The sequence below is a fragment of the Papio anubis genome, chromosome X (genome assembly GCF_008728515.1).
Source record: "Papio anubis isolate 15944 chromosome X, Panubis1.0, whole genome shotgun sequence".
Lineage (NCBI taxonomy): Eukaryota > Metazoa > Chordata > Mammalia > Primates > Cercopithecidae > Papio > Papio anubis.
In genome coordinates this window covers 62,906,849-62,932,191 of record NC_044996.1, presented here as the reverse complement: position 1 = coordinate 62,932,191, position 25,343 = coordinate 62,906,849, and positions in this window count along the sequence as shown.

The window sequence follows — 25,343 nt, the reverse complement described above, 5'->3', positions numbered from 1 at the left end:
TTTCTTTCGGGTCTTCTCCTGGTCCCTATTATAAAAGACCAAAGTGGCCACCTTCAGGAGGTTCTCTGGTCCTGTAGCTTGCTTCTGTAGTTTCCTTCTAATATTGGGAGCTGCCTGTGTAATAAACCTGTCCTTGAGGATGAGCTGTCCCTTGACTGAATCAGGAGATAAAGAGGTGTGTTTTATTAGTGCCTCTCTCAGCCTTTCCATAAAGGCTGCAGGATTCTCTTCTGGCTTTTGGTTTATCACAGACAGTTTAGAGTAATTGAGAGGTCTGGCCTTAGTTCTTCGTAGGCCCTCTAAAATGCATGTTAAAAAGTGCTTCCTTTTCCATTCATCTGCAGAGCTATTGGGGTCACAATCAAGTTTGTCAAGGGGGAACTGCTTTCCTTTCAACTGAGAATGGTGTTTCTGCTATTTCTGCACTCTCCCTATCTGCTTATTTTTCTTTTGGTTTATTATAAGGGATATATTGCTCATCTCCAAAATTATCTGCTGTTTGCAGAGCTGCCCATTTTTCAGTTGCGGTGAGGGGTTGGTTTGGCAGCAGCATAACATCTTTCCATGTGAGGTGAAATACCTGAGTTGAATTGTGCAAAGTTTCTGTATACCTATCAGGATCGTCAGAAAATCAGCCTAATGGCTGGGCACGGTGGCTCACGCCTCTAATCCCAGCACTTTGGGAGTCCAAGGCGGGTGGATCATGAGGTCAAGAGATCAAGACCATCCTGGATAACACGGTGAAACCCCGTCTCTACTAAAAATGCAAAAAATTAGCTGGGCGTGGTGGCAGGCGCCTGTGGTCCTAGTTACTTGGGAGGCTGAGGCAGGAGAATGGCGTGAACCCGGGAGGCGGAGCTTGCAAGCCGAGATCGCACCACTACACTCCAGCCCGGGAGACAGAGCGAGACTCCGCCTCAAAAAAAAAAAAAAAAAGAAAGAAAGAAAAGAAAATCAGCCTAAGTTTCCCTTTATTTGCCTAGGGTTCTATAATGAGAAGGGAACTTGAACCCTCATTGCACCATTTTCATCAGGCATTTCCTGTAGAAGTAAGGGTGAAGTGTGGAAAGTGGGTAATAACGGAGATGGTGGATCTGGAGGAGCTGATGGTACGATTGGATGGGGTTCTGAATGAGGGGAACTGGAAGGTTGGGACATTCAATAGCTGTCTCAGATTGCTCCTGTAAAATCTGCTTTAGCTCTGGGAAACTATTCCCTGTGGGCTTGCCTGCCATGGCTGCTAAAAGAACTGGGTTGATCTTACAGTGCTTCCAATCGTTTAGTGAAAATGCCATGCCTTTGTGCAAAAGAAGATGAGTTGGTTTTCTCTTCAAAGTCTTGAGATCAAAGAAGTTCCAGTGTTTCAGGGTGCACTCCAGAGGGGTGCAAACTGAAGATAATCTGTTACCTATCTAGAAAGAGAAGCAAGAATAAAAGCATCCTTTCAGTCTCCTTCCTTTCTATGCAACCCAGGGTGGAGAAGAAGACAGTGGTAGCGTCCTCCAGACTGTTTTCCCTCCCTGGTTCCTGGGTCCCGGCAGCCTGTTAAACGTGGCATCCATGGTTGTAAGTGTGGCCCTCCAAGCCATAGAACTGAATGAACTAAGTGATGGGACTAACCACGCTTTACCCGTGCAACCTTAGCTTATCTGCCCTGTGTGATTTCCCTTTGACTTACTAAACCTATGTGATCTGCCTGGTTCTCCCAAAAAATGGATCTTGGGAAAGACTATATAAAAGACAAGCCTCCTTTAATGGAGGGAATTTGCTAGATTGCCTGCTATGATGGCATGGCCCGTTCTAAAGCATTTGTCCTTAGAAAAATGGTTCTGGTTAACTTCCATACTTAAAATCCCCTTACTAATTAAATACTATCTTAATCAGAGAGAGAATAGGTGACTTAAAGAGACGCAGGGACCTAATGACGACTTTCCTGCTGATGGGACAGTGTCGGGACTAAAATTTGGCTGCAGAGGACGTTTTATTCCTAATAATTGAAAGCAGAATTTTCCTCGTTCACAGAAGCAGCATAAAGCCTGGTGTCCGGTAGAAAGTCATAAAAAGGAAGAATCGGAAGGCTGCAATGTACCACAGAAAACTAGCACGATTCTTATTAAGAGGATTTCTATATTTTTCACTAGGGGGCAATGTTGTCTTGGATATACTATGTAATCATCAGAGGACTATTAGTGAGTAACCTCACTGTGGGGGAAATGGGAGGTCTCCGTTCCTAGAAGACTGCAACAGCATTTGCCTAAGCTATATGCCTGTATACTACAGAATTTTCCTATCTTGACTAACAGGATTACTTCCCTAGACTGTAAAAATTCCCACATATTCGACACACAGAAAGAGTAAGGGACTGTGGATAGAAAAAGAAGGAAAGTTTTGTGACAAGATAGCTGGGAATTCTTTACCAATATCTGGAGCAGGCTGACTGAGGCTGGGTGCAGTACAGAAGTCTTTGAATAACACCAGGGTGTGCCTGGTGCTTCAGTACTTTTCATGTAATGGCTAGTTTTCCCCAGGAAAAGAAACTGAGTCAAACCATGGCCAACATTCCCAATGACCCACGAGTAATGGAGGGTTCTCCATGTTCTCACCAGCAAACCTGACATCCAAGTCTTTATAACTGCAGCCACGAGAAGCATATTTTCAACCAGCTGATGGATTCCTGTTAATTGATTTGATTTTGATTTTAAAATAGAAGCCAAGAGTGCCTCAGAATGATAGAACAGATTTTTAAGTTCCCTTCTATACTCACCACTCCAATGAATGTTGTGCCTTGTTTCCCAGCCAGTGCACCAAAATAATACGACTCTAATGACTGGAGAAACACCAGGGTCCTTTGTCTCTCACCACTAAGAATAATGAAATGACACACGTGGAGCAATTTTTTTTTTTTTTTTTTTTTCTTTTTTTTTTTGAGACGGAGTCTTGCTTAGTCGCCCAGGCTGGAGTGCAGTGGCGCGATCTCGGCTCACTGCAAGCTCCGCCTCCCGGGTTCACACCATTCTCCTGCCTCAGCCTCTCGAGTTGCTGGGACTACAGGCGCCCGCCCCCACGCCCGGCTAATTTTTTGCATTTTTACTAGAGACGGGGTTTCACCGTGTTAGCCAGGATGATCTCGATCATGTGGAGCAATTTTTAAGGAGCAGAAAGTTTAATAGGCAAGAAGAAAGAAAGAAGACAGCTCCCCCATACAGAGGGGTAGAGGCTCCGAATGGAAAAGCCCCACGTGTGGAGGAAAACAGTCAGTTATATTGGGAGGCTGGAGGAGGTGATGTTTAATTTGCATAGGGCCCAGGGGATTGGTTTGAACAGGTGTGTCATTCACATAGCCCATGAAAAAATTGGCCCTCCCACCCTAGTCTTTTAATATGCAAATATGGGTTGCCATGATGTCTTGCACACGTGGTGTTATCTGGAGGTGGCCATGACACCTGGCACACATGGCGTCAAGAGAAGAGGGTGAGAACCGCCATGTTGGGTAGAACTGGTTTCTGGCCACTAGCATTTGCATATCAATGTTTGCTGTTCTGGTTTTTCAAGCCACTTTCTGTTAGGAAGGAAATGGTTCAAGGCTTGCTTTTTATTAAAGGAAAATTCCACCAAGACCCTTCACCCTTCCTAGCTGCATAAAAGTTATTTCTTAATAACTCCTTTATTATTATTATACAGGAGACACATTTATTTAGTAGTAAGGTATTAGGAGAGGGGACTCATTCTATAGTCCTGTGATTTTGTGTCAGTTTTTTAGTGACCCCGTGTCCCTGGGCTGTGACCTTCCAAAGTGGTTCTAAGTTTTGTTTTTTATCATTTAGGTGAGAGAGCATGATGAAAGGGGGCTGAAAATGGGTATTTATCTTCCCCTACAGAGAATACTAGAGAGTGGCTAGATTGTATATTTTTTCTTTCAGGTCAGTTTAGTCTCTGGTAAAACTGCAGTTAGTCAATCTCTTGTAAATAGCTTCTCTTGAGAGCCAACCTTTCTAAGAACAGAATGCTCTGATTATATTTTAAAATGGTTGTTTTATTTTCTGTCTACCAGAAGCATGAGGAGAATTTTCTAGGCTCTTCATTGTGAGAACATGGTACAGCTCCTGGAGGTAAACTCACAAAACTATAGATATTGCACTTTGGGAGGCTGAGGCGGCCGGATCACTAGGTCAGGAGATCGAGACCATCCTGGCTAACACGGTGAAACCCCCTCTCTACTAAAAATGCAAAAAATTAACCAGGCATGGCGGCGGGCGCCTGTAGTCCCAGCTACTCGGGAGGCTGAGGCAGGAGAATGGCGTGAACCCGGGAGGCGGAGCTTGCAGTGAGCCGAGATCGCGCCACTGCACTCCAGTCTGGGGGACAGATTGAGACCCCGTCTTAAAAAAACAAAACAAAACAAAAAAAAACAAAAACAACAACAATAAAAAATAATAATAATATAAACAGTAGATCTTGCAAAGACTGGCCCAGTTTGAAGTTTTTTTAACAATTAGAGTTGTCCGCATTGAGCCTCCAGCAAGACTTCAGTTAACTTCCAGGTTGTTCTATTTGGTACTGGTTCCTATGGAGTTTTCTGCTCTGGGGATGCTTCTTTGATAGCCGTGATTCTCTGTATCAGCATGTCTGTTTATTCCATTTGGGGAGCAATGGTTTCTACTATGACATCAATACTCTGGTGAATTGAAGAAAATTTGTTGATTTCTACTTAGATCCACTTATTTTTGTTTTAATTTGTAAGGATGGGAGTGATTACTTCTAAGCTTTTGGCATGTCAGACCTGAAAGTGCTCTTTAATTTTTATCTTTTATGTATCTGCATATTTTTGTCATTGCCTTCTACCTATGTTTCAAATATGCTTTCACTGAGTATCTTTTATAGTTGAAATTTTATCCAGTAATAGTAGTTTCACACATCATCACATACAATTTAAGAAAAAATACAGAGGTATGCGATGTACGTATTTACCCATCAATGGTGATATTCTGCAAAATAATAATGCAATATCACAATATCACAACATCACAATATCAAAGAATCAGCTTGTTGTTTCATTTATTCTCTATTGTTTTCCTGCTTCCAATTTCGTCGGTTTCTGGTATGATTTTTATTACACTCATATATGCCTGCTGTAGATTACTATTTCTAGAATTTTGAGACAGTAACTTAGATTATTGATTTGACACATACCCAGTTTTCTAATGTAAGCAGTTTTGTAGTGTTTTTATGGTGATTGCTCTAGGTATTATAGTACACCTATGTGACTCATCACAGCCTACGGGGAGCAGCATTTTAACACTGAGCAAAGCAGAAGAATCTTACTTCCATTAAGGTCTATTCACTTTCTCCATTTAAAATAGCATAGTGTTGAGTATCAAATGGTCTTTTTTTTCAATTATCAAATAAAATTTATAAAATTCATAACAAAATGAATACTGTTTTTTGTACCCCTATTTCTGCTATTTCTTTTGTGTGTCTTTTTCTGGTCTTCTGCTTGAAGATTGTTTCTTTCATTATTTCCTTTCCATTAGAAGAAATTTTTGTGAATGTTATTTAAAGATAAGTATGTTAGCAACAAATTATTTTTATTTCATTTGATAATGTATTTATTTCCACTTCATGCTTGAAGGATAATTTGCCAAATATGAAATTTGTGATGGATAGTGAATTTCTTTCAGCCCTTTAAACTGTTGTGCCTTTTCCTTTGCCCTGAGTTATCCAGTGTCATTTGACTTAGTGTTCTCCTGTAGTTTCCATGTCATTTCCTTCTGTCTGTGTCCAAGGTATTTTCTTTGTTTTTAGTTTTGAGTAATTTAATTACAATGTGTCTTGGCATAAAGTTCTTTGGGTTTATTTATACTGTTTCAGATTCACTCAAATTCTTAATTAGGTAGATTTACGTCTTTCGTCAAACTTGGGTAGTTTTCAAACATCATTTTTTTTGAATTATCTTTGAGCTCCACTCTCTTACTCCTATCTTTTGTGGACTTTGATCATATGAACGTTAGATCATCTGGTATTGTCCCATATGACTTTGGGGCTCTGTTAATATTTTAAATTTGTTTCCACTGTTGTGCATATTGAGTTAATTTTATTGATCTGTCCACAAGTTCACTGATTCTACCATCTATCTTCTCCAGTTTAACCAGTTATCTTAAGTTTTATTTTATTCTATCTGTCAAATAATTGTATATATTTATGGGATACAATGTGGTGAAAAAACAACTAACATAATGATTAAAAAACCTCACTGATTTGGAGAAAACATTAGCAAACCGTACATCAGATAAGGAGCTAATATCCAAAATATGTAGAGAGACAAACTACTCAATAACAAGAAAACTCTATTAAAAAATGAGCAAAAGACCTGAATAAACATTTCACAAAAGAAGACATACAAATGGCCAACAGATGTATGAAAAATTCATCAACATCTGTAATTATCAGAGAAATACAAATTAAAACTGTTATGGAATATTACCTCACACGTGTCAGATTTATTATTACCATAAAAAATTCACCAAGTTTTTTTTTTCTTTAACTTACTGCATTATACTTCTATGATTTTAATTTGGTTATTTTTTATATTCATATAAAAGTATTTATAGTTGTTTTTTAAGGCACTTTTAAGATAGCCACTTTAAAATTCTTGTCAGATATTTCTCAAATCTAATTTATCTCAGTGTTGGCATCAGTTCCATTTATTTTCTTGATTCTTGATTTAATGTTTGATTCTTTTGTTGTGTCCTGGGCATTTTGTCCATTATGTTGGGAGACTATGTCCTATTTAAATCTTTTATTTTAGCAGGAATTCACTCTGTCTAAATTTCATATGCATGTTCCAGATTACTTTTGTCAGCAGTGATTTAATCGATGTTTTGATTTTCAGAGTCATTGTGGTGGTATTTGAGGCTAGATGGCTTATATGGTGCTACTATAGCTGCTACTGGTTACTGTTGGAACTGACTAAAGTTACAGAAGAGATTTCCCTAGGCTGAGTTACTGGATGTCACAGGCACACATGAAATGTAAAGAAGCTTTCCTTGCCAGGTACTTGTTGTGACAGAGCATCTTCTGAATATAAGAAATGGAAATTGCTTTTTCACCAGGGCATTTGTTGTGCAGGGATTCCTATGGGCAGAAGAGAGAACTCTCAGAGACGCTGGGAGAAATAGGCTTAGAGGCATCCCTGGATGAACCATTATTTTGGCTGGGTTACTGGTGGTCCCTGGCCATTCACTGCCTCCCATTGAGTGAAGGCAAAAGAGTATGAGGACTATGGGTACAAAGAGGCTTCCTGAAACAGGTAGCACATTGTGGTCAGATATCTCTTGCCAGTTCTACCTGCTCATTTCAGTATCTCTCATACGTGAGGGGAGTATCAGGATCAACATGGCAAGAGAATACTTTCCCTGGCCTCCTCTTGTTACCAGGACTCAAAATAATTCCTCTTGTCAGGCTTTCCTGACATCAGAGGTCTCTCTTTCATTCTAGGAGAGGAATAAGACTACCTGTTATGGCAACTGTTGCTATGTTGGAAATCAGGAAATGCTGGGCTTGGGATGCTTCTTTCTGTTAAGTGGGAGGATACAAGAAACCCTGCGGTTTGCCACCTTCTTGCTATTAATCAGAACTCTCCTCTTACGTGTTTCTAGATGTATCATGTGTTATTTTTACAGTTGTGCTTAGATGGAGGATTGGAGAGAAGAATATCTCTGCCAAATTATTTTATTTTAGAACAGTTTAACATTTACAGAATCATTATGAATACAGTCTAGAAAGTTCCTGTATACCTCATACCCAATTTCATCTATTATTAACATAATATGTAGTATGGTGCATTTGTCAATACTGATAAATTATTATTATTAATTAGAGTCTATATTTTATTTGTATTTCCTCAGTCATGCATTTTTCTCATTTCTCCTTTCTGGTTCCAAGATCCTATCTAGGATGCTACATTACATTTAGTAGTTATGCATGTCTCCTTAGGTTCCTTTGGTTGTGGCAATGTTTCAGACTTTTCTTTGTTTTTTCTTTATTGTTGTTGTTTTTGTTGTTATGGCTTTCATCATTGTGAGGATGGGCAGGTTCTGTGTGGCATGTCCCTCAGTTGAAGACTGTCTGATGTTTTCCTCATGATCTTACTGAAGTAATACCTTTTTGCTACCATGGTGTTAAAGCACTATTTTCATCGCATCACATTAATATACTATTGACATGAGAGGGGGGCAGAGAAGTGCTGAGTAAAGAAGGGTGCAGTCCCTTGCAAGGGCTCCACCCTCAGGCCTGTGCTCACGAACCTAAGTGAGAACAGGCATTTCTGTTTTTGCACCTAAATGCTGCATTTTCCAAGACCACTCTGGTCCACACATCCGCACACCCGCCATCCTGTACCCATTAAAAACCAAGACCTTTGCAGGCAAGTACAAGCAGCTGGACATCTAAAGGAGCAGAGGAACACACAAGCAGACACCAGCAGACCAGTGATGGTGGGACAGTACAGACACCGAGGGGCATAAGACTGGGGACAGTCAGAGAACAGTCTGGCCTCTGGGCAGCCCAATTCCAGTAGAAGACCACCTTCCCACAACATCCCCCTTCCAGCTTACCATCCACCTCACTGAGAGCCACCTCCACACTCAATAAAACAATAAACTTTGCACTCCTCCTCCAGGTTCATCTGTGTTTCTGTTTTTCTGGTCCACTGGGCAAGAACTCAGAATACACAAAGCCCTCTGCCCTTGCAATAAGGCAGAGGGTCTAATTGAGCTAACACAAGCCGTCTGAAAATGGCAAAGCTGAAAGAGCACACTGTAACACACACCCACTTGGGCTTTGGGAGTCATAAACACTCATCCTAGACACTACCGTGGGGTCGGAACCCAAAAGCGCTCCCCTTGACCTCTGCACCCACCCGTCTGCATGTTCCCCCTAGGGGTTTGAGCAGCAGGGCATTGAAGAAGTGAGCCACACCTCTGTTGCATGCCCAGGGAGGGGGATAAGGGAACTCTCCCATTTCATTATAAATATGACTTGTCATATTTAATATTAACCTGAATCTCCTGGATTACGTTAGTATTTTTCAAGTCTCTCCACTGCAAAGTTACTTTTTTTTTTCTCTCTTTCTCTCTATCTTCATACTGTATTCTTTAGAAGAAAGTTGCTATGCATGAAATATCTATCTAAATTATTGGAAATTCTACTTGGAATATATGTCTGTTCTTCACAAAATATTTATTTAATCACTGATTTACATAACTGTGGACTGATGAATACTTATTTCATACTTTCAGTTATAACCAAATACAACTTTATTTTGTTGCTTAAATTGTTCCAGCTTTAGCCATTGAGAGCTTTTACAGTTGTCTCCTGTTTCCTTTAGACATACCCTCCATGAGTTGTGTTTGTGTGTACGTGTGTATTTGTGTAAGGTGTAAGGTTGGTATGCATGTTTTTTGGTTTTCTTTCATATGGGTGTACAATTCTTCCAGCCTCAATTGTTTAAAAAACTATCCTTACTCCATTGAATTGCCTTTGGTTTTTATCAAAGATCAATTGACTGTGTTTTTGTGGTTCCATATATGGTATGCCTGTTCTTTTTTATTGATCTATTTTCGTATTCTTTTGTCAGTACAGTGTAGCCTTAGAGTGGGTCTTGAAATTAGGTAGCGTAAGTCTTCCAACTTAGTTCTTCTTCAATATTGTGTCAGATATTCTAGATCGTTTCCATTCTTATATAAACTTTGGAATTACTGTCAATATTTACACATTAGTTTGCTGTAATTTTGATTAGGATTTTGATATGGTTTGGCTCTGTGTCCACACCCAAATCTCATGTTGAATTGTAATTCCTATGTGTCAGGAGAAGAACCTGATGGGAGGTGATTGCATCATGGGAGCAGATCTCTTCTATGCTGTTCTCGTGACAATGAGTGAGTTCTCAAGAAAACTGATGGTTTAAAAGTGTGACACTTTCTCCCTTGCTCCCTCTGTCTGCTGCTCCACCATGGTAAGACATGCTTGCTACCCCTTCGTCTTCTGCCATGATTGTAAGTTTCCTGAGGCCTCCCAGCCATGCTTCCTGTTAAGCCTATGAAACTTTGAGTCAATTAAACCTCTTTTCTTCATAAATTACCCAGTCTTGGGTAGTTTATAGCAGTGTGAGAACAGAGGAATACAGATTGTGTAGGTCAAGTTGGAATTAATTTATATTGTAACAATAGGGCATCTTCCAAATTAGGAAAATGGAATATCTATTTAGTTATTTTATTTTTTATCCATGTTTTTTAGTTTTCTGTATATAGGCTCTGTACATATTTTGTTTGATTTATACTTAAGTATTTCTTATTCAGGATGCCATTATAAGTGGTATTATTTTATTTAAATTGAAAATTTGAATTGTTCATGGCTAGAATATATAAAAGCAATTGACTTTCGTACATTAATCTTATATCTTGAGACATTGTTATACTTACTTCAAGAAGTTCTTTGATTATTTAAAAATGGCATCTGCAAATACAGATAGTTTTATATCTCTCTTTCCAATTGTAATGTTTTATTTCCTTTTTTGTCTTATTGCACTAATTATAAATTCTGGTACATTATGAATAGGAGGGGAAAGAGAGGATATGCTCACCTTGTTCCAGATTTTAGAGGATACATGTCCAGTTTCTTACTATTAAATATGATGCCAGCTACAGACTTTTTAGATGTTCTTTACCAAGTTGATGATATTCCCTTTTATTTCTAGTTTGCTGAAGTTTTTATCATAGATATATATTGGATTTTGTCAAATGACTTTTCTCTATCATTTAATATAATTATATATTTTTTCTTTTTTAATCTATGAATGGGGTGGATTATATTAATTGATGTTTGCGTGTTGAAAACAGTCAGTGTATGAGATTCATAAGTGAATTTTTGGGTCGTGTATTGGTATGAGTTGGATTATGCCACCCCGCCACCCCAATTAATATGTTGACACTCTAACCCCCAAAACCTCAAAATAAGACTTTACTTGATGACAGAGTCTTTAAATTGGTAAATAAATTAAAATCATTTTATTACAGTGAGACCTAATTTAATATAATGGATGTCCTCTTAAAAAGACAAGAACAGAACACAGAAAGATACACCAGACATATATATATAAAAGACGATAATCATATGAACACACAGCAAGAAGGTGACCATTTTCAAACCACAGAGAGAGCCCTCAGAAGGAACCAAACTTGCCAACACCTTGATGTCAGACTTCTAGACTTCATAACTGTTAGAAAATTAATTTTTTATTTAAGCCATAGTCTACTCCTTTACTTGTGGTATTTTGTTATGAGAGTCCCAACAAATTAATACTGGTATGTATTCTGTTGGTTGTTCTTTGGCTTCCTGATTCAGTAATTATGTGTTTCTTATTAAATTGTAGAAAGTTCTCCCGTCATTTTTTTTTTTCATACTTTAAGTTCTAGGGTACATGTGCACAATGTGGTTTGTTACATATGTATATGTGTTATTGGTGTGCTGCACCCATCAACTCATCATTTACATTAGGTATATCTCCTAATGCTATCCCTCCCCACAATAGGACCCAGTGTGTGATGTCTCCTTCCTGTGTCCAAGTGTTCTCATTGTTCACACCCACCCATGGAGTGAGAACATGCAGTATTTGGTTTTCTGTTCTTGTGATAGTTTGTTGAGAATGGTTTCCTGGTTGCATCCATGTCCCTGCCAAAGGGACACAAACTCATCCTTTTATTGCATAGTATTCCATGTTGTATATAAAGCCACATTTTCTTAATCCAGTTCGTCACTGATGGATATTTGCTGATTCCAAGTCTCTTTGCTATATTCTGAATAGTGCCACAATAAACATATGTGTGCATGTGTTCTTATAGCATACGACTTATAATCCTTGGAGTATCCCCAGTAATGGGATGTATATTGGGTCAAATGGATATTTTTGGTTCTGTAGATTCTTTGAGGAATTGCCACACCACAGCTTTTCCACAATGGTTGAACTACTTACAGTCCCGACCAACCTCTTCAAGATCTTTTCTTTCTCTTCCAGATATTCCAATTTCATTTTGTAATTTTTACCACAATTTTGAATGTTCTTTTTCGTTTGGCTTGGTTTTACTTTGCTTTTATTTATTTTACTTTTTACATTTTTAGTTTGATAAATAAAGTTTATCTTTGCCTGTCATCAAACTCACTGGTTCTTACTCTCACCATGTCAAGCCTACTGAGTAATATGGGGTCACTGGCCTGCTTCCTGCAATCAGTTACAGTACTTCCCAGCTGCCCAAGCAAGTTCCAGCTATGGTAGGCCCCAGTACAGCAATGTCCTATGCTCAGGAAAGCTGTAGAGCACAGAAGCCCTTACCTAGATATGAAGAATGTCCCAAAGAGCTGAGCTGCAGGAACTAGGCAGAAACCATAACGTGCCATGTAATCACCAGCAGAGATCCTTCACTGGGCAATGACCATCTGAGACTGGTAGCAGGGACTTCCACAAACCACACATTATATAGCCGTAGTTGTATAATCTGTGGTGTGGGCTTTTCCAAAAAAGCTATGGGTAATGAGGCTTTTAAAGTCTAACTTTTCTAGGAAAAGATGGTGGGCATCACCTTTCCTGAATGTCCTGAGGCAGGACCCTCTCCTGAGTGACATTGAGACAAAGAAGATTACTCTGGAAACTAGAGGTAATATTGTTTGCCTTGTGGTTTTACACTCTTTCTTGGGACTGTCAGCTTTTTACTTCTATTTGTTCCTATTGCAATAGAAATGTCTGTTTTGGAGCCTGTCCTATCATTGTATTTTGGATGCAGATAATGTTTAATTTCACAGACCATAGGTTGGAAGGGAATTTTACCTCATGCTGTGGGTCTCATTCATATCATCTGATTTTAGATAATATTTAGATAAGATGTTGGACTTAGACTTTCGAGTTTATGCTGGACTGATAAAATACTAGGCAAACGGTGAAACCTCCCCGCCTCTACTAAAAAATACAAAAAATTAGCCTGGTGAGGTGGCGGCTTCTGTAGTCCCAGCTACTCGGGAGGCTGAGGGAGAATGGCGCGGAACCCGGGAGGGCGAGTTGCAGAGCCGAGAGACGGCCACTGCACTCCGCCTGGGCGACAGAGCGGTGACCTCGCCTCAAAAAAAAACCCTAGGCAAAATCAGTAAAGATAAAGACGACCAATAGCAACTCCCAATCCACCCTGACTTGTTTCAGATTTATAGGACATCTCTCTAATAATAGCAGAATATATATTTTCTCAAGAAGGCAACGATCACCAAGACACACATTCAGTACCATTAAAACAATTTAGCTAATTTTAAAAATAATATAAATACTGACACACAGCATGCCCTAGACAACAACAGAATTAAATCCAGGCAATATTATAAATATAATTGGAAAATCCAAAAAATATTTCTAAATAATTTAAAAACACTTCTTGAATAGTATATATGAGTCAATATGAAGTTGCCGTCCCAAAAAAAACAATACAAAGATTTTGAACTGAAATGAAGTGAAAATACAACATAGTATTTTTGATGCTCCCAAAGCAGTGTTCAGGTGGATATTTCTAGAAATAAATGTTTACAGTAGAAATTAAGAAATAAATGACTCTAGTAACAAGCTTTCATCTTTAAAATAAATAACAAATTAAAAGAAAATAAAGCAGAATCAAGTAAATAATAATAATAATAATTTAAAGGTATGAAAGAGAAATCAATGAAATTAAGTTCAGAAAAAATGTAGGTGTCATATATTAAAAAAAAAACCTAGCTATTTGTAAATATCATTAAAATTATCGAAATCCAAACTATACTAAAAATAATTGACAATATTAAAATGACCAATATCAGAAAATAAAGAGAAAATCCAGGCTTGGCCCTCACCAACACTGAAAAATATTAACTCGAATAACCATGCCCATACATTTTACAACATAGGGACATAGAGTAGTTTCAAGATACACTACCTATCAAAACTCATTTTAAGAATAGAAACCTAAATAGCCTCAGATCTTTTAAATAATTAGAGCTTTAAAGGTAACACCTTGAAACAGTTAGAAGAAAGAAACAGTAATATCCAGATCCCTGCTGCTCTCACTAGTTGATATCGCCGAATACTTAAGGAAGATTAAATTCCACATCTTTTCAGAAACTAGCAGAGTAAGAAATATTTTCCAACCCATGAGCCCAGCATTACACTTCTGATACTAAACCACAAACAAATACAATATTATGATAAAGAAGACCATAGACAACATACTCATGAACATAAGATAATCTTAAAATACTAGCAAATTAAATGCAGCAATATATAAAAAATATCTAATACATACACAGTAAGATCCAGCCAAATAATAAGACTTTCTGTATTTTAAAAATCAGCCTGTATTAACAGTCTAAAGAAGAAAAATGTTGTATGGCCATTTCAATAAATGGCAGGCAAAGCTTACAGAAAAATTGAATATCCAACCGTGGTCTAAATTCTCAATAGTTTAAGGAAGAAGAGAACTTTTAAACGTAAAAGATTACCTGCAGAAAGCCAATAGCTAGCTATTATTATCTAGTAGCCAATATCTGGTTATTGTTTGCTGATATGTGGCCACAGTAGTTAGTTATATATCACAATTACTAGTGACAGGCTGAATACTTTTCCTTTAAAATTGTAGACAACTCACTACAGATCTCAAGTCTAAATACTCCTATTTAGGAATAATATTTTAAGTTCTTAGCAGTAAAAAAAGAAAAAGGGAATAAAAGACATATTGTTCAGAAAGAAGAAAAACAAAACTGCTCTGTTCACCAATAGCATAATTGCTATAGAGAAAGTCATGTTTTTAAAACCAAGCAAAAACCACTCTAGAACTAAGAAGTCATTGTGGAAAATTTGCAGGATACAAGGTCAGTAGATACACAAGTCAAAGGTCATATTATATAATGACAAACAATTGGAATTTGAATTTTTTAAATGCTTTGGTAAGCTGTAACCCATTTTATTTCATTAGAAAATTAACTCAAAATGGATCAAATCCTCAAAGTGTAAAAGCTAAACTATAAAAATCCTTAGATCAAATACATGTAAAATTTGATGACATTGCTAGGCAATGAAACCAAAAGCACATAAACACTAACAAAAATATAAATAAATTTTATAAAATTAAAAAGATTTGTACTGCAAAGGATAATGTCAGGAAATAAAAAGACAACCCAGAGGATATAAAAAATATTTAAAGTTATATTTCTTTTTTTTTTTTTTTTTTTGAGATGCAGTCTGGTTTCAATGCCTGGCTGGAGGCAGTGGCCGGATCTCTCAGCTCACTGCAAGCCTCACCCGGTTTACTTATTCTCCTGCCTCAGTCTCCTCCCTTAGAGTAGCTGACTACAGGCTCTTCACCCTCGCCCAAGGTTTTTTTTTGTATTTTTAGTAGAATGGGTTTCACCGCAGCTGTGATGGTCTCGATCTCCTGACCTCGTGATCCGCCCGTCTCGGCCTCCCAAAGTGCTGGGATTACAGGCTTTAGCCACCGCGCCCAGCCTAAAGTTATATTTCTCATAAAGGACATATGTTTAAAATATATAAACACCTACAATTCAATCATAAAAAAGCAGGTAGCACAATTAAAAATGGTTAAAGAATCTGATTGCAGATTTCATCAAATAGGATTCACAAATGGCCAATAAGCACATGAAAAGATGTTTCACATTATTAGCCATCATACAAATGCAAATCAAAACCACAATGAGATGGCACTTCATGCCCACTAGGATGATTACAATAAAAAGATAGTTAATAAAAGTGTTAGTGTGGATGTGGAAAAACTGAAACCATCATATATTGCTGGTGAAAAACTGCTTGGCAAATTCTCAGAAAGTTAAGCATGGCGTTTGCATATGACCCAGCAATTGTACTCTCAGACAAATACTGAAGTGAAATGAAAATATATGTCCATGCAAAAATTTCTATGCAAGTGGTTGTAGAAGCATTAATCATAATTGCCAAAGAGTGGACACAACTCATTATATATCAACTGAAACATGTTTAAACAAAATGTGATATATTCATATAATGAAATATTATTCAGCCATAGGAAGAAATGAAGGTAAATGTATGCATAATATTTTGTTTCACATAATTCTTTTAGAAATATTGAAAGTATATATGACAGACTATAGCCACTTATAGTTCATTCATAGGAACATGCTATTTTATTCTCTGTAATTTTAGTAGATTTGGAATGCATTTTAAGCATTTTTAAAGATACTATTATCTTGTCAATTTTTTAGAAATAAGCTATCAGTTTGAGGAAAACATTAGTATTTATTTATTTACTTATTTATTTTTCTTGCCGAGGACCTTGCATTCTTTTAAAAATATGCTTGTACCTGTTAATAAAAGAAATTAATTTGAAATTTAGTTAGACAAAAATATACTAGTGTCTTTTGAATATTATTTAAATATACATAAATTAAGGAATTTTTACAAACACATTTTTCAAAACTTTTATTTTAATTTAACTTTCTAAATAGAACTTACTCTTAAAGCTTATGACTAAAATTGAAATGTAGTTTTAATCGTTTTTCTCATTATTCTGTGGCAAATATTATAATTCATTCTCTTTTAAGAATTGATAGCCCGGCGCGGTGGCTCAAGCCTGTAATCCCAGCACTTTGGGAGGCCGAGACGGGTGGATCACGAGGTCAGGAGATCGAGACCATCCTGGCTAACACGGTGAAACCCCGTCTCTACTAAAAATACAAAAACTTAGCCGGGCGTGGCGGCGGGCGCCTGTAGTCCCAGCTACTCGGGAGGCTGAGGCAGGAGAATGGCGTGAACCCGGGAGGCAGAGCTTGCAGTGAGCTGAGATCCGGCCACTGCACTCCAGCCCGGACAACAGAGCGAGACTCCGTCTCAAAAAAAAAAAAAGAATTGATAATATTATCTTTAAATTAAATCTAGCACTGCCTTTACAAATGTTATACACAACACTTAAATTTCCTAGATAGTGGTTCTGGCATATAACCACCTAGGCAAACATTTGGGTCCTTATTTTCTGTTAGTTACTCAAAATATAGATGCATAATTTATCCCCCTAGAATTAATTTATCCAAATTAATTCTTTCCAAATGTATGACTCCTCTTATTTTTGGCTTCCATAATTTCAATTAATTCTTTCCAGAGTTACCTTCAAATACTAGCTGAAACTATAGCAAGTGCATATGTTCTCTGATTTGTCTTTCTGTGTTGGCTGCAATTAACCTGGTTAATGTCAAATACTAAAACAATCTATAATCAATTTCAAGAAAAAAACCACAATATTTAGCATCAATTATAATAGCAAAATTAATAATATTAGTAAAAATACTATCACTAAAGTTTGCATATATTGCAATAATGCACAAATGTGAGTGCTCACCAGGTGCCAGATATTGTGCTGTATATGTTGATGCTCATCTAATTTAAATTAGTTATAATTATCCTGTTGTATCAATGTTGTTTTTTCTCATTTTAAAGTTGAGGAAGTGAGGTCTTATTTTGAGCCTTACTTAGAACGAGTTGACTTAGGAATTTTTGAGTTTACAATGGTGGGAAAGAAATACATACTCAGTAGAAACTATACTTTGAATTTTGATCTTTTCCCAGTCTAGCAATATGTAGCATCATACTCTATCGTGATACTGGGCAGGGGCTGAGAGCCACAGTTCCCAGATAGCCATGTGATCATGAGGGTAAATAACCTCTATAGTATACTATGTTGCCAGTGGTTCTGGGATATTGTGTTTTGTGTTTTTGCATCCCATCATGTGTACAAAATGTCCATCTATGTCTCATGCTTTTCTTGGTGAGAAGAAGAAGGCAATTACTCTTGAAGTGAAACAATATAATTACTCGGCACAAAGGGGGAAAGCCAGAAATGACCATTGCACATAAGTTAGGACTTCTGCAATCCACAATCCTGATTATCTTATCTTGTAAATCAATGCATTTTGACTTACAATATTTTAATTTAGCATGGGTTTATTGGAATGTAACCCCATCATAATTTGAAAAATCTCTGTAATTGAAAACATTAGAATTTAGTCTTAGATATGTCTAATTCAGAGCTAGATCGCTTTACCACAAGAATGTATTCACATCAGTGGAAATATTTCTTTTGATTTTTAATTTTGTTAAAAATAAATTAATCAAAAGTTATTTCTGTACATATCAAGAACTTTCCATGTCTAACAATGTGACTTGATTAGTTTGACCACTTGCTCAAGAAAATAGCAAATATGTCAGTTAAATAATACCTCCCACAAAATTTCATTTCTTTAAAAAATATATGGAATCTCTTCGGATTGGTTGAAATTGTAAAAACATTTTGAGAAAGCTCCATATTTTCTAAGTCATTTATAAAAGTGTCCTGCAATTTTGTTTTCTGCCACAAATTGATCAGTGCCACACTATGCAAACTCAAGGAACAGTTGCCGCTCAAAAAAAAATAAATCCACATCTGCAGGTGATTTTGTTTTGGTCTTTCAACAATTGTAACAGAAATGTTATCAATAGGTTTTAAAAATTACCTCCCTTAAATGCTAAATGTTCAAAAATATCAGTGTTCCACATGTTGATTTATGCTAGCAACAATGTTGCTGTCCATCTTTATTAACTAGTTTAGAACTGCGTTTTGGAAAACATTAGTCACTAGCCACTTGTGGCTGTTGAGAATTCGCAACTTGGGTAATCCAAATAAGGATGTGCGGTAACTGTAAAATACCAGATTTTAACTGTTTAGGATGTAAAAACTTAAAATTTCTCACTAATATTTTCATAATTATTACTTACTAAATGATGATATCATAAGCATATTGGGTTAACAAAAACATATTAATGCAATTTTTACTTTTTTCCTTTACATAGTTAAATGTAATTACTAGAACATCTAAAATTGTCATATTTCCATTGGACAGCATTTGTTTGAGTGTTGAAATTATTGAATAATCTCATATTATGATCCTGAAATATGTATTTTTTCTTATCTTCTAGTTCTTGAATTGCAGATGTACAAAAATTTTATTCTTAAATTTTGAATAAGCGGTTTTTAGTTATTGATTAATCTATATGGGTCAACAAAAGCTGAAGGCATTTTGGTTTGAAATAGAAACATTTGACAATTTAGTGATTGCTTGTGCTTGTAATTTGTCTACCTCAATGTGGTTGTATGTGTATGTACACAATGCACAGCTTAACTGTTCAATTTAGTTTATTGAGAAGGAAATATTTCAAGTTGCTCGTTGATGTTTAGAAATGTTAGTCTATCACTAATATAAATATTTTACACATATGGCCTACAACACATTAGATGAACATTCATTACAAATTAATTGAAATGATTTTGGGGGTTTTACTATTAGTCATTGATAGAATTAAATAAACATCTTATGTCTCAAAAACAGTCTGAGTAGTATCTGGAAGTAGTGACAGTCATGCATTTAGTGATTTCAATTTCCTTTCAAAATTATTCAGAAAAAAAGCACTTACACAATTGCCTTAAAAAACTAAAATTAAAAAAGGAAAAGAAAATATTGGGAAGATCTGTCTATATTAATTCTGTGACTCTCAAATTTTATGAAGCCGTAGAATAAATTCATTTGAAAAGCATATTTCTGAGCTGCTTTTAGACTTTAATAATATCTCAATATTAATATATGGGATGCACTGAAAATTTCAGAAAAATTACAATGAATAAGTGAGATGGAAGTCAACGATGGCTTTAAATACATAAGAAATATAATTGCAGCAGATTACTTTAGAAAATATTTTATTCCAGCCTAAACACTTATATGAAAACCCTACAAAACAGACCATAAAGGGGACGCTACCTGTAGTACTGAGACAAATATCATGTACGTTTTTATATGTGCTCTGAACAGGATCCTTATTGCATGTCACTGCTTGACTGAGGCTGCTGAAAATCAAATACAAAACCTCACCCTTTGAGTGTGTGAATTACAATACAAGTTGAACTCAAAGCCTCCCAGCATGTCTACTGTTAAAGTAAAGTGAGGGCTTCGACTAGGAAAGAATGGGACGTTGCATGTTAGAATGGTGGAGTGTGAAAAGACTCTGATAAAGCTGGGGAGATGAGGCCCTCAATTTTGATGAGTCTTCTTTGCCAGTGGAAGAGACTTTCTGACACCATTGGAAGCAGCCACCTCACCCTCAGTAGTAGTGGCTTCCTCACCCCAAGTGGTAGTGGCCTTTACACCCCCTTTCTGAGTGAGTTAATCCTGCATTGCCTGAGGAAATTATAATGCACTCTCTGGAATCAGTTGCCGCGTAACACAGTGTTGATTTTTCTCAGAACTCAGCCCACCACCCTTACCTGCTTCTAGATTTATAACCAGACTCCAGTCCCGGCAGACCCCAAAAAGTGAGGCACAAAGTGTGACCCTTGAGGAAGTACACTACACTTCAGAAAACTTACTTGAATTTTCCAATTTATACAGACATAAATACAGGGACTATGTGTGGAAATGGATATTGAAGGTGTGCGATAATGGAGGAAGAAATACAAAGTTTAAACAGACCAAATGTATTGATATGGGCCATTAAGCAGAGATTCCACATTTAACGCTGTGGATCACAGAGTTATAAAGTGCTTTCACAGTTTATTTGGTTGATTAACGGAAGCATGAACCAAAAGGTAGACTACAGTGAGTGAAGTGGAAATTCCCAACCTGCCTAAATTAAATATAGATAAAGCGGTTGAAAAACTTAGGCATATTGCAAAGTAGGCCTTTATTCATAAAATTAGGACTTAGTTAACATCACTGAGAGTTTCCAGTAGATACATCTTTCACCACTACTGTAAGAAATAGATTTGTGAGAGGAGTCTTGGAATCTTTGAGCAGCTCTGTGTTCACTTTTCTCTGTAGGCCAGACCTCATAGTGGGGACTGCAGTCCCCGAATTGGGAAAACTAAATGCAGTGACAGTAATTAGATCTCTGGGTGGTAGGGATCACATGACGGCACTCAGCTGCTAAAGACAGCAGGGTTATGTTTCTCATAATGGATAGCAGAGTCAAAATAGTAATCAAGAGAGTCTGACTCACAGACCTATGGTGTTGGCTAGTTGATCATGGTGTTGCCAGAAGTGAAATAGACAGGAAGTCTACTACAGTCTTATTTAAACTGCATGAGCAGAAAATACTACTCAAGTGAGAAAAAGTCCAACTTGAATTAAAAAAATAAACAGAGTAAAACCCTTTAATTAATCCCCAGACTTGATCCAATTCACAGACTCAGAACCCCTTGAATAAAAGGGAGACTATGACTTCTTCAGGAAGGACTCGCATACTGTTCATCGCCCGCCTGGCATTTTTGAAAGGATCCTAAAGACTTTTACCAGAATGCTATGGTTTGAATGTGTCCCCTCTAAAAATCAGGTTTGGGCAATTATTAAGAAGTGAGACCTTTAAGAGATCACTAGGCCATGAAGGCTGCTCTTTTTCTCATTAACGACATTAAGGTCCTTGCAAAAGAGGCTTCACAAAGCATTCGGCTGGTGTGCTCTTCTGCCTTCTACTATGTGAAGTCACAGCAAGAAGCCCCTCAACAGACCAAATGCTGGTGCCTTGATTTTGAACTTCCCAGCGTTCAGAACCATGAGAAAAAGTTTCTGATCTTTATGAATTACCTAGTCTCAGGTATAATATTGTAGCAGCACAAAATTTACTGAGAAATTGGTACTATAGGAACAGGACATTCCTAAAACAAATGCCTCATTTATGCTGACATGATTATTATGCATAGTATGCCTGTATCAAACTCTTATGCACCCCATAAATATATACATATATATATATATGTGTATATATATATACACGTACTATGTACCTACAAATTTTTTTTTTTTTTAAAAGATGTGGAAGCAGGTTTGGAATAAAGTAATGGACAGAGTCTGTAACAATATTGAAGTGAAGACTTAGAAAAGTTTGTATTGCTGTAAATAAAGTACTAAGGATGATTCTGTTGAGGGCCTGTATTGGTCCATTCTCACACTGCTAATAAAGATGTACCCAAGACTGGGTAATTTATCAAGGAAAGAGGTTTAATTGACTCAGTTCCACCTGGCTAGAGAGGCCTCAGGCAACTTATAATTATGGCAGAAGGCACCTCTTTACAAGGTGGCAGGAGAGAGAATCAGTGCTGAGTTAAGGGGAAAGCTCCTTATAAAAGCGTAAGATACCATGAGAAGTCTCTCACTATCACAAGAACAGCATGAGGGAAGCCGCCCCCATGATTCAATTATCTCCATCTGGTCCTGCTCTTGACATGCAGCGATTATAACAATTCATGGTGAAATTTGGGTGGGGACACAGAGCCAAACAATATAATTCCATCCCTGGCCCCTCCCAAATCTCATGTCTTTACTTTTCAAAACAAAATCATGCCCTTCCAACAGTCCCCCAGTGGACTTGTGATGATTAATCTTACGTGTCAACTTGACCACAAGGTGGCAAATATTTGATTCAACATTATTCTGCATGTGTCAGTGAGGGTGCTTCTGGGTGAGATCAGCATTAGAATGGCAGACTGAGTAAAATGGGTTGCCTTTCCCAATGTAGGCAGGTCGCATCCAATCTGTTGAAGGCTTGAATGGATCAAAATGATTAAGAGAGAAATTATTTTCTCTGCCTATCTTTCATCTGAGATTTTCTTCTCCGGCCTTCATACTCAGGCTTGAAGTGGAACTTACATTGTTTTCCTGGTTCTCAGGACTTCAGACTCAGACTGAAGTTATACCATCAGCTTCCCTTGGTACACAGCTTGCTGACTGCAGAACTTGGGACTTATCCAATTAGTAACAACATGAGATAATTCCTTATAACAAACTCTCTCTCTCTCTCGTGAGTGGACTAAATTCTCCAATCAAAAGACCTAGACTGGCTGAATGGATGAACAAAGAAGACCCACTAATCTGTTGCATACAAGAAAAATACTTCACCTATAAAGGCACACATAGACTGAAAGTAAAGGGATGGGAGAAACATTCTATGCCAATGGAAAACTGAAAAAAGCAATAGTCGCTATACTTATATCAGACAAAATAGTTTTCAAGACAAAAAAAGAAGGAGCAAAGCAGGTAACTGTGTAATTTATACGATTTATAGTATAGGGTCAATTCAGCAAGAGAATATAACAATTTTAAATATATATGCACCCAACTTTATAGCTCCCAGATATCAAAGGAAATATTACTAGAGCTAAAGAGAGAGAGAGAGGCCCCAATAACATAATAGTTGGAGACTTCAACCCCCCAGTTTTAGACTGGACAGATCTGCCAGACAGAGAATCCCCAAAAAAACCAAACATTAACAAAGACTTAATCTGCACTATAGAGCAAATGGATTTAACAGATATTTACAGGGTATTTTATTGAAGAGCTTCAGAATACAAATTCTTTTTCTCAGCACATGGATCATTCTCAAGAATAGACCATACGTTAGGTCAAAAAACAAGTCTTAAAATGTTAAAAAAATTGAAATAATATCAAATATCTTTCCTAACCACAATAGAAAAAAAGCTAGAAATTAATAACAGGATGAATGTTAAAAACTATACAATTACCTGGAAATTAAACAATATTCTCCTGACTGACCAGTGGGTCAATGAAGAAATTAAGAAAAAAATTTGAAATGTTTTAAAACAAATGATAACAGAAACACAACATACCAACTTTTATGGGATACAGCAAAATCAGTACTCAGAGGGAAGTTTAGAGTTATAAGTGCTTACATCAAAACAGAGAAAAAACTTCAAATAAACAATCTAACAGTACATCTTAAAGAACTAGAAAAGCAAGAGCAAATCATACTTAAAATTAGTAGAAGAAAAGAAATAATAAAGATCAAAGCAAAAATAAATAAAATTATAATGAAGAAAACAATACAAAAGACTAATGAAAGAAAAAGTTTTTGTTTTTTTTAAGTTAAACAAAACTGACAGATCTTTAGTCAGGCTAACTAAGAAAAAAGAGAGATCTATATAACATCAGAAACGAAAACAGAGACATTACAACTAATACAACAGAAATTCAAAGTATCATAAGTGGCTACCAAGAGCAGCTATATGCCAATAAAGTGGAAAATCTAGAAGACAATACATAAATTCCTAGATACATACAACCTACCAAAATTGAACTGGAAAAAAAAAACAAAACCTAAAACCTGAACAGACCAGTAACAAGTAATGAGATTAAAGTCATAATAAAAATTTTTCCCTAAATAAATACCCAGGACCTGATGGCTTTACTGCTGGATTATATCAAACACTTAAACAATACCAATCCTACTGAAACTCTTCTGAAAAAATAGAAGAGGAGGAAATACTTTCAAACTCATTCTACAAGGTCAGTATTACCCTGATACCAAAACTTGTCAGACACATCAAAAAGAGGAAACTACAGCCCAATACCTCTGATGAATATTAATGCAGAAATTCTCAACAAAATGCTAGCAAACTGAATTCAACAATGCATTAGAAATATTATTTATCATGACCAAGTGAAATTTATCACTGGGATGCCACGATGGTTCAGCATATGCAAATCAATCTATATGATACATCATATCAGCAGAATAAAGGATAATATTCATATGATAATTTCAATTGATGTGGAAAAGGCATTTCACAGAATTCAACATACCTTCATGATAAAAACTTTCTATAAACAGGATAGAAGAAACATACCTCAACACAATAAAAGCCATATATGAAAGACCCACAGGTAGTGTCATACTGAATGGAGAAATACATAAAGCCCTCCTTTAAGATGTGGGACATGACAAGGAAGTCCACGGTCACTACAGTTACTCAATATAATATTGGAAGTTTTAGCTAGAGCAAGTAGACAAGAGAAAGGTATAAAGGACACACAAATTGGAAATGAAGAAATCCAATTATCCTTATTTCAAGATGATATAATATTATATTTGAAAAAAAAAAAAACCTAAAGACTCCACAGGAAAACAATTAGAACTGATAAACAAATGTAGTCAAGTTCAAGGACACAAAATCAACATACAAAAATAAGTAGAATTTCTTTATTACAATAATGAACAATGTAAGAAAGTAATCCCTATATAGCCACATATAAAATTAAATACCTAGAAATTAAAGAAGTGAAAAATCTCTCTAACAAAAACTATTAAATATTGATGAAAATAATTAAAGAAGACACCAAACAATAGAAAAATATTACATGTTCATGAATTGAAATAATCCATACTGTTAACATGTCCATACAACTCCCCAAAATCTACGTTG